Here is a 7,827-nt window from a genome sequence, read left to right on the forward strand (position 1 = left end):
CTAATCCCACCCCAAATCCTAAATTTAGTAATAGTAAATTTAGTAAATTTAATAATCCGAAAACCTAGTGATAATCTGGCGAATTTCAGAATTCAGCACAACACCTGGATGTGATTTTCTCAGCTTTTTGTTAATAATGTAGCTTTTTTTATGAGATATACCCACAGTGTTGATAAAAAAAATGCATAAAGCTAGAATAAAATGTTTTGTTGTTGTTGTTTAAAAGCAGAGGCTCTTCTTTCTTTTGATTGTGTTTGTTCAGATATTCATACAACAAAATATTCTGTGGGCCATGAAAGTAGCCGCGTTGAGATTTTCATCAGCAGCACCTGGGGCCGGATTCACAAAACATTCTTAAGTATAAAATTCTTCTAAACCGCTATTTCCTTCTCATTTTCTACCTTGGGGAAAAAAGAAATGAATATTTTGCATTCTCAAACTTCTTCCTATTAAGAAGATTTTCAGAAATCCAGCCTCAGGCTGTTCTTTGGGTTGGTCTACAAGAACTTGTTGAACATCCAAACCAATGCTGTGCGCTGGGCTAAATGCTCTCGCTATGTATGTATGACTCAGCCTGGTTTCTCACACGTTTTATTTTCTCCATTCTGTCTCCTGATGGAGTTTTAGTTCCTTGCCACTTTCGCCTCTGGCTTGCTTAACATGGCTTCGACATCAACATCGCCCCTGGCTGGAACATTTTTAGACTGATTCATCAAGTCTGTCAGGTGTAAAAAAAAAAAAAAAAAGAATTCTTTGAATATGTAATTAGGTAATTAAGAGTTCAGTTTAAATTGAACTCAGACTTGAGTAAACTGCAAATACCCCAAAATAATACTTCCATGTTATGTCAAAAAGTGTTGAATCATTTTAATGCTTAAATGCATTGTATTATTTAATGTGTTACAGTTGCGAGACAAACTTTGAGTAAAAAGAGAATATGAACTATTCGTAGACTGGTTTCTCAATAACATTATTAAACATTATTATGTGTGTGAAAGTCAGTTCCAAAGATTTGGCAAGCACAAATACCCTCTACTGAAAAAAAACCCCAAATCAAGCCTCGTCTGCCCTGTCTGGATTGTATGTTTCCTTGTTCAGGCAGTTTTTAACTGGTTTAAGGCTTGGTCTACTGGAGGATCAACTTTGCTGTTCACCGTCTGAAAACGAAATGTGCTTTTCTTTCTAACTAAAGATCTTAATATAAAACAAAAATATATAAAACATATGGAACTTTGAGCACAGTAGTTTAAGGAAATCAACACCAGCACATACTGAACATTCTGGTCCATTTATCATTTCCAAAGGAAATCATTATTTTAAGTTTTACATTGTTCTTGTCACATTGTGAACACATAAGTTCCTTAAGGCCCTTTCACACCAGAAACGATAACTAAAGATTACTATATTAATGTCCACAACAGCGAACAAATTTTTTTTCTAAGCGCACGCTTATGTCCTCTGCTGTTTGAAATGCTCAAGCTCAGTCTTAAAGCAGGATGGATTCTGATTGGCTGTCTTAATGATTATTTATCATTCATCAGTTGGAAAAAATCATTCTGAACTTGATTCCAATGATGTATTTTCTTTTTGTTATAGTTTATATTTAGAACAATTTACAGGACTAAATTGTTATAGTTTTCAAATTTTATTGTGAAGAGGCCTTTAAAGGGATAGTTTACTCCAAAATTTCTGTCATCATTTACACACCCTCATGTTGTTCCAAATGCGTATAACTTTCATCTGCAGAACACAAAATATAATATGGGTTGCACTTTATTTTACAGTACGTGCACTTTTAAAGTAACTAGGTAATATAAGGTAACTACATGGGTTAGGGTTAATCTAGAGGTAGGTTCAGGGTTAGTACCTATTACCCACTTATTGTAATTACTATACTAAGTAAATAGTATGTACATGGAGAACAGGAAAGTAAAATAAAGTACTACCATGAATGGAATTGGGTCCAAGTAGTAATATTGAAAGTAAATAATTTCATATCTACAGTTTTTCCTTCATTGTCTTTGTGTTAAACTTTCATTTTCTCATGATGATCCTCCTCTTTTGAGGAACTATAAAATGGGTGCTGAAGCAGGTAAGTTATTACATTCTCCTCCTGATCAAAGATGGATCTGCAAATCTCAGTTTTTCTTCTCTTCATTCTGTTCACTGCAGGTACAGAGACAAATTATGTTTGTTTTTAATATTATTGAATACAAATACAGATCATTGATGTCTCTCTCTCTCTCTCTCTCTCTCTCTCTCTCTCTCTACTAAAGGACACTCTCTCAGCTGTTTTCAGTGTCAGTCGGGCTCTTGTTCACTGACGAACTGCTCCAGTGGAAATAACTGCCTCAGTATAACAGAAGCTGGTAAGTCCAGTATGGATTTAGACATGTGACCGTATAAAATTTTCATGTTGTGATAATTGCTGAAGCTTTTATCACAGTATATGGTATTATCATGATATTGAATAAGTTGCAAAAAAGTGTTGTCATAGTCATACTATAGGAGGTTTAATAAATGTATTTCTTATAACAAAACACAGAACATTTAAATACAATAAAGCAATACACAAAAATGTATAAAGTAAACAAATGTTTCAAACAGATTATATAATTTGCTATAATTTATTGGTGCTGCAAAATGTAAATATATGTTGAACTTGTCAGTCGTCACAGAACGGCTACTACTTTTCTGGACAGAATTTACAACTGCATGCATAAAATGTTCTATATAACATATACTGAAATTAATTAAGTTTTTCCTAAAATCATTATTCCATAATATAATTTGTAAATTTAAAAAAAAAAATCAAATGAGAAAAAAATGATGTAATGGTCATATTATATTACAAAGTTTTTGCAGATCCAACCATTACTTCGACAAGTAAAAAGTGTGTTCCAGCAAGTGACTGTTTAACTGGGTCCTTCAACATCGGCAGTTTAAAGTTCTCTTCTTCCTGCTGTAACACAGACCTGTGTAATGTTCAAGATGCTCCAGGTATTGTACTTTACAGTTAACAGTTTACAGTCATAAAACATTTATCAAGAAATACTTGTCGTGGGACTTTCTATTGGACCGCTCAAATAAACCACACCAAACCAACTCTGGTGAGGCTCGACTGAAATATGAATGCAACACGGGCCAAAGACATCTAAACATAGAAGCCAGTTATTGCAATTTTACAAAAGATTATGAGATTATGAACTTTTCATTTGAACAATGAGCACGTACAGTAAGTTGTGTGCACAATTAGACCAGAACAAGGTAAAGATAGCTTGTTTTTCTTCTTCTTCCTGTAGATCCCTCTAATGCCCCGAATGGAAACAAATGTTACTATTGTGATGAACAGAAGAACTGCTCAAAAGAATTGAGCTGTTCAGGGATTCAAGACCGCTGCGGTGCATCAACAGGTGAGAAGGATGAAGTGATTTAAAAAAAAATCTTTTTTAATCTTATGCATTTGATACAGTTTTCATATATAACCCGCTTAGACACCTCAGCTTTCATTCATGAATCCATTTTTTTTTTTCATCAGTGACTGTGGCAAGTCAGACAGAGGTTGTAAAAGGCTGTGTCTCTAAATCATTTTGTGATGCCGGAACATCAGCTAGTCTTGGCATTGGGAAAGTCACATGTTGTGAGGGGAACCTGTGTAACGGGGCTCAGAGTGTCACCCAGAGCTTCCTGTTCCTCTGCTGTTCTCTGCTCTCCTACTTCATGATGCACTGAACACAGCAGATCTTCACATTCACAATCAGACACGCTGTACTGAATATATAGCTCGTGTTTTTATCTGTACAAGATTTGATCTGGTGTGGGGAACTTAAAACAATACACAAAATCTGATTAGTTGAAGGAAATATATATACATTTTATGAAATATTAAACAAAATGTAACAATCACTGAAATAAAATATAATAATCAACTTTGCATTTGTTTCTGGGTTTATTTTTAAAACATAAAATTAGTGAAAAGGAGGCAGGGCTAATTAGCATATTCACCAGTTATCAGCTTCCCCTCGATTCTGATGCTGTCACAGACAGCAAATGAGATGGCAGGCGATAGTGACTGACGCTTTCTAAACACGCTTTGTGCAGCTTTGAAACCTTTGCGAAACGTTTTGAACCAGAGATTCGGGGTTCAAATCAAACTGCCAAAGTCACATGATTTCAGTAAACGAGACTTTGTTACATCATAACCGTTTTGAAATGTTGATGTCTAGTGGCTAGGGGACGATAATCTCTGTGAACTAGGGGTGTAAGGATTCACGCGTTTTCTTGATGCATCGATTACAAATCCTGCAAGGGGCGCTAAAGCAAGCACCCTTCTGAAATCTATAACAAATGGGACACCCTACGGTCTTGTGGACTTAATGGACACACGTATGCGGCTGTCAGTCCACAAGACCGCAAGTGCACAGCCCTGTCCCAAATGGCACACTTCATATGCACTTTCGGTCTTGTGGACTTAAAATGGCTTCCACGTGCGCGTGTCCTTTAAGTCCGTGAAACCGTAGGGTGTCGGTGTCCCATTTGTCATTTTAAAGGGCACCTATTATGCCTCTTTTCACAAGATGTAAAATAAGTCTCTGATGTCCCCAGAGTGTGTATGTGAAGTTTTAGCTCAAAATACCCAACAGATCATTTTTTACAGCATGTTTAAATTGTCATTTTTTGGGGATCAGAAAAACACACCGTTTTAGTGTGTATCCCTTTAAATGCAAATGAGCTGCTGCTGCCGGCCCAAAGGGCGGAGCCTCATGAGCTCGTGCTCAGAGCCAGGACAATCTCATCAGATAATATCAAAACAGAAACTCTCAGTAACACTGTTCATTTCGACACGGAGTCAGACAATAATGCTCACAGAGCCAGAGATTATTTGCTGTATGGAGATAGAACAGGTATAGTCTAGTTTAATTACGGTTATAACTAATTTGTTATCTGCTTTTATCCACTATTAATACAAGCCTGCTGTAGCAAACCCCGTCCGAATGATGACCAAAATATACTGATGAGTTTAATGAAGTTTATTGTACATCACACAAAAGATGAAACGTTAGTTTTACTCCATAAAATCACTGTAAAAGCTAATAAACATAGTGCGCATTAAAGTCTTATCCAAAAACTCTCTCTCTCTCTCTCTCTCTCTCTCTCCCTTTCATTGTCATCAACATACACAGCGAAGTACACAAAACACACGTTACAACCAACCAACAGTAAACAAATATATACACACCTTGTCAGTGGGTGCTTATAAACTGGTAAACTTTATATCCGTAAAACGACTCGATGAGCTGTCATAAAGTGCGCGCTCTGACTTTCATTTCTGCCAGTAATGTTAGTCCTGTCGCTCCTCCGGAGACTGTAAGCTGGATCACGAGAGCAGTTGTAGTGATCCATCCTCGAGTAACAACAGGAGTAAATGAAGACTGATATGTTCATTCTTACATCCAACAACAACACACCTCAATCGCTTAGGAAACGTTCTTGTCTACAGCTGCAATGGCGGACTGTGTCCAGCTCACTCAGGGCGGGTCTATGCTCAAACTGCAGTGTCAGTCAACAGTCGTGGGCGGGGCTTGTGCAATTCTACATCACATTGCATAGATTTTGAGAACAGCTCGTTCTGAGACAGTGCTTATGATTTATGGGGATTTAAAAAAAGCACTGTGTGGATTTTCATCACTATAGGGTGGTTGTGAACACACACTGCCAACACACATTTATGTTCAAACACCATGTAAAAGTGAATTTTGCATAACAGGTGCCCTTTAAGCCTCAGAAGGGTGCTCGCGAGCGCCCCCTTTGTGGTCGATATGCGCCCTCGATGTGCACTTTTGCCGAGCCTACACTGAAGTGCAGACTCGTAGGAAGACCACGAGTGCTTAGGGTGCCATTTGGGACAGGGCCTGTGTCATTTGGGACATGGACCATCACATGAGCAGATGAACCATCACATGAGCAGATGACAGCTCTCTGGCCCTGTCCCAAATGGCACCCAAAGCACTCGTGGTCTTCCTACGAGTTCGCACTTTCGTGATGTAATGCCGCTTTGACTGTATATCGACCGCAAAGGGGGCGCTCGCGAGCACCCTTCTGAGACCTAAAATGACAAATGGGACACTCTACGGTCTCAGGGACTTAATGGACACGCGGCAGCCATTGTAAGTCCACAAGAGCGAAAGTGCATATGAAGTGTGGCATTTGGGACAGGGCCTCTAACAATAGACCCTTTCACATTTACGGGTTTCTCAGAAGCAGAAGTCGTCATAGTGGGTCAAGTTCTATAGCGGTGAATGAGAGAGTACATTAAATATATTTTTTTATAATAATAAAAAATAATAATGGAAGCAGTGCATGTTTATGTACCTGGAACACTGTAATAAGTTCCTACACAATAGTTAACATGAACTAACAATACTTTGTTAGAACTAAAAAGCCTTTTTACATTTTGCCTTATGTAAATTATAAAAATAAGAGTCATTAAGATTGACAAATTGACAAAAGTTTTTAGTTTTTTTGGCCCCACACGAAGGCCGATGTGTAGGCTAATTCGCACCCAGACTAGTACATTAGAGGAAACATTTAAATAATCCTGTGAATGCACTTTTAAAAAACACAGAATCTAATAGTTAATCGAATCGGCATCAAATTTTATTGTGAATCATTTCAAATTGAATCGTTCTGAATTAGAAAAAAATTGTTCTTGAATCGAAAACCTATGGATCGTGAATCAAGTCGATTCTCTGTCTACCCAAATATTCACAGCCAGGTTGTGTACCTCCGTGAAGTTGGCACCCCATAAAACGAAATCATTTCCAAAACTATGCCATTCGTTTGTGCTGGGTTTGTGCTGATTTGTGCCGCAAAAACCAACGTTTGTGCTGGTTTCGTGTTTGAGATATTTAACATTATTTTTTGGGTTGCGTGACGTCACTCTCCACCCCATGTCCTTCAAATCGCTCCAAACCGGTGTCATTCGTTTGTGCTCGGTTTGTGCTGGTTTGTGCCGTTAAAACAAACACTGTATCTGTTTTCCTTTCGCAGATACAACAAATCTAATTCGGGAGCTGTGACGTCACTCTCCACCCCACCTCATCTAAATCGCTCCAAACTGGTGTCGTTCGTTTGTGCTCGATTTGTGCTGGTTTGTGCCGTTAAAACAAACACTGTATCTGTTTTCCTTTCGCAGATATAACAAATTTAATGCGGGAGCTGTGACGTCACTCTCCACCCCACATCATCTAAATCGCTCCAAACCGGTGTCGTTCGTTTGTGCTCGATTTGTGCTGGTTTGTGCCGTTGAAAGAAACAGTGCAACTACGATCCCCTCTTAAACATAAAAAAATAAACTTTTTAAGTACAGTTACATAACTGTCCACCCCATATGGTCCAAATCGTTGCAAAACTGTGCCGCTCGTTTGTGCTCGATTTGTGCCGGTTTGTGCCGTTACGATGAACATTGTATCTTTTTCCCCTCCTTAGAAATAACACATTGGATTCGGGACAGTGACGTCACTCTCCACCCCATGCCGTCCAAATCGCCCCAAACCGGTGCTTTTTGTTTGTGCTCGATTTGTGCTGTTTTGTGCCGTAGAAATAACCACCATAAATGATTTCATTCTTTAGACATCACAAAATCTTTGGAGGAGTAGTAACGTCACGCAAGCAAGCCGCGCTCTCCATCCATCTCGTCTACAAACCTGTCCGGATCGTTTGTGCTCGCACAGGGCCGCAGCTACCAGTGTTCTTTTCTTTAGATAGGCCTATGGGAATGTTTTATTTTAGATTTGTGCTATTGACATTTGGTCTTTATATAATCAC

General features: G+C 38.4%; 1 long non-coding RNA gene across 1 annotated transcript; it reads left to right on the forward strand.

Annotated features, from left to right (window-relative positions):
* The first annotated feature begins 2,889 nt into the window (after positions 1–2,889).
* On the forward strand, positions 2,890–3,733 carry LOC307144956. Its single transcript, XR_013818858.1, has 3 exons — positions 2,890–3,000; positions 3,303–3,413; positions 3,539–3,733. It is a non-coding gene; the product is annotated as an uncharacterized lncRNA (long non-coding RNA).
* The last annotated feature ends 4,094 nt before the right edge of the window (positions 3,734–7,827 follow it).

Source organism: Squalius cephalus (genome assembly GCF_949319135.1).
Source record: "Squalius cephalus genome assembly, chromosome: 17".
NCBI lineage: Eukaryota > Metazoa > Chordata > Actinopteri > Cypriniformes > Leuciscidae > Squalius > Squalius cephalus.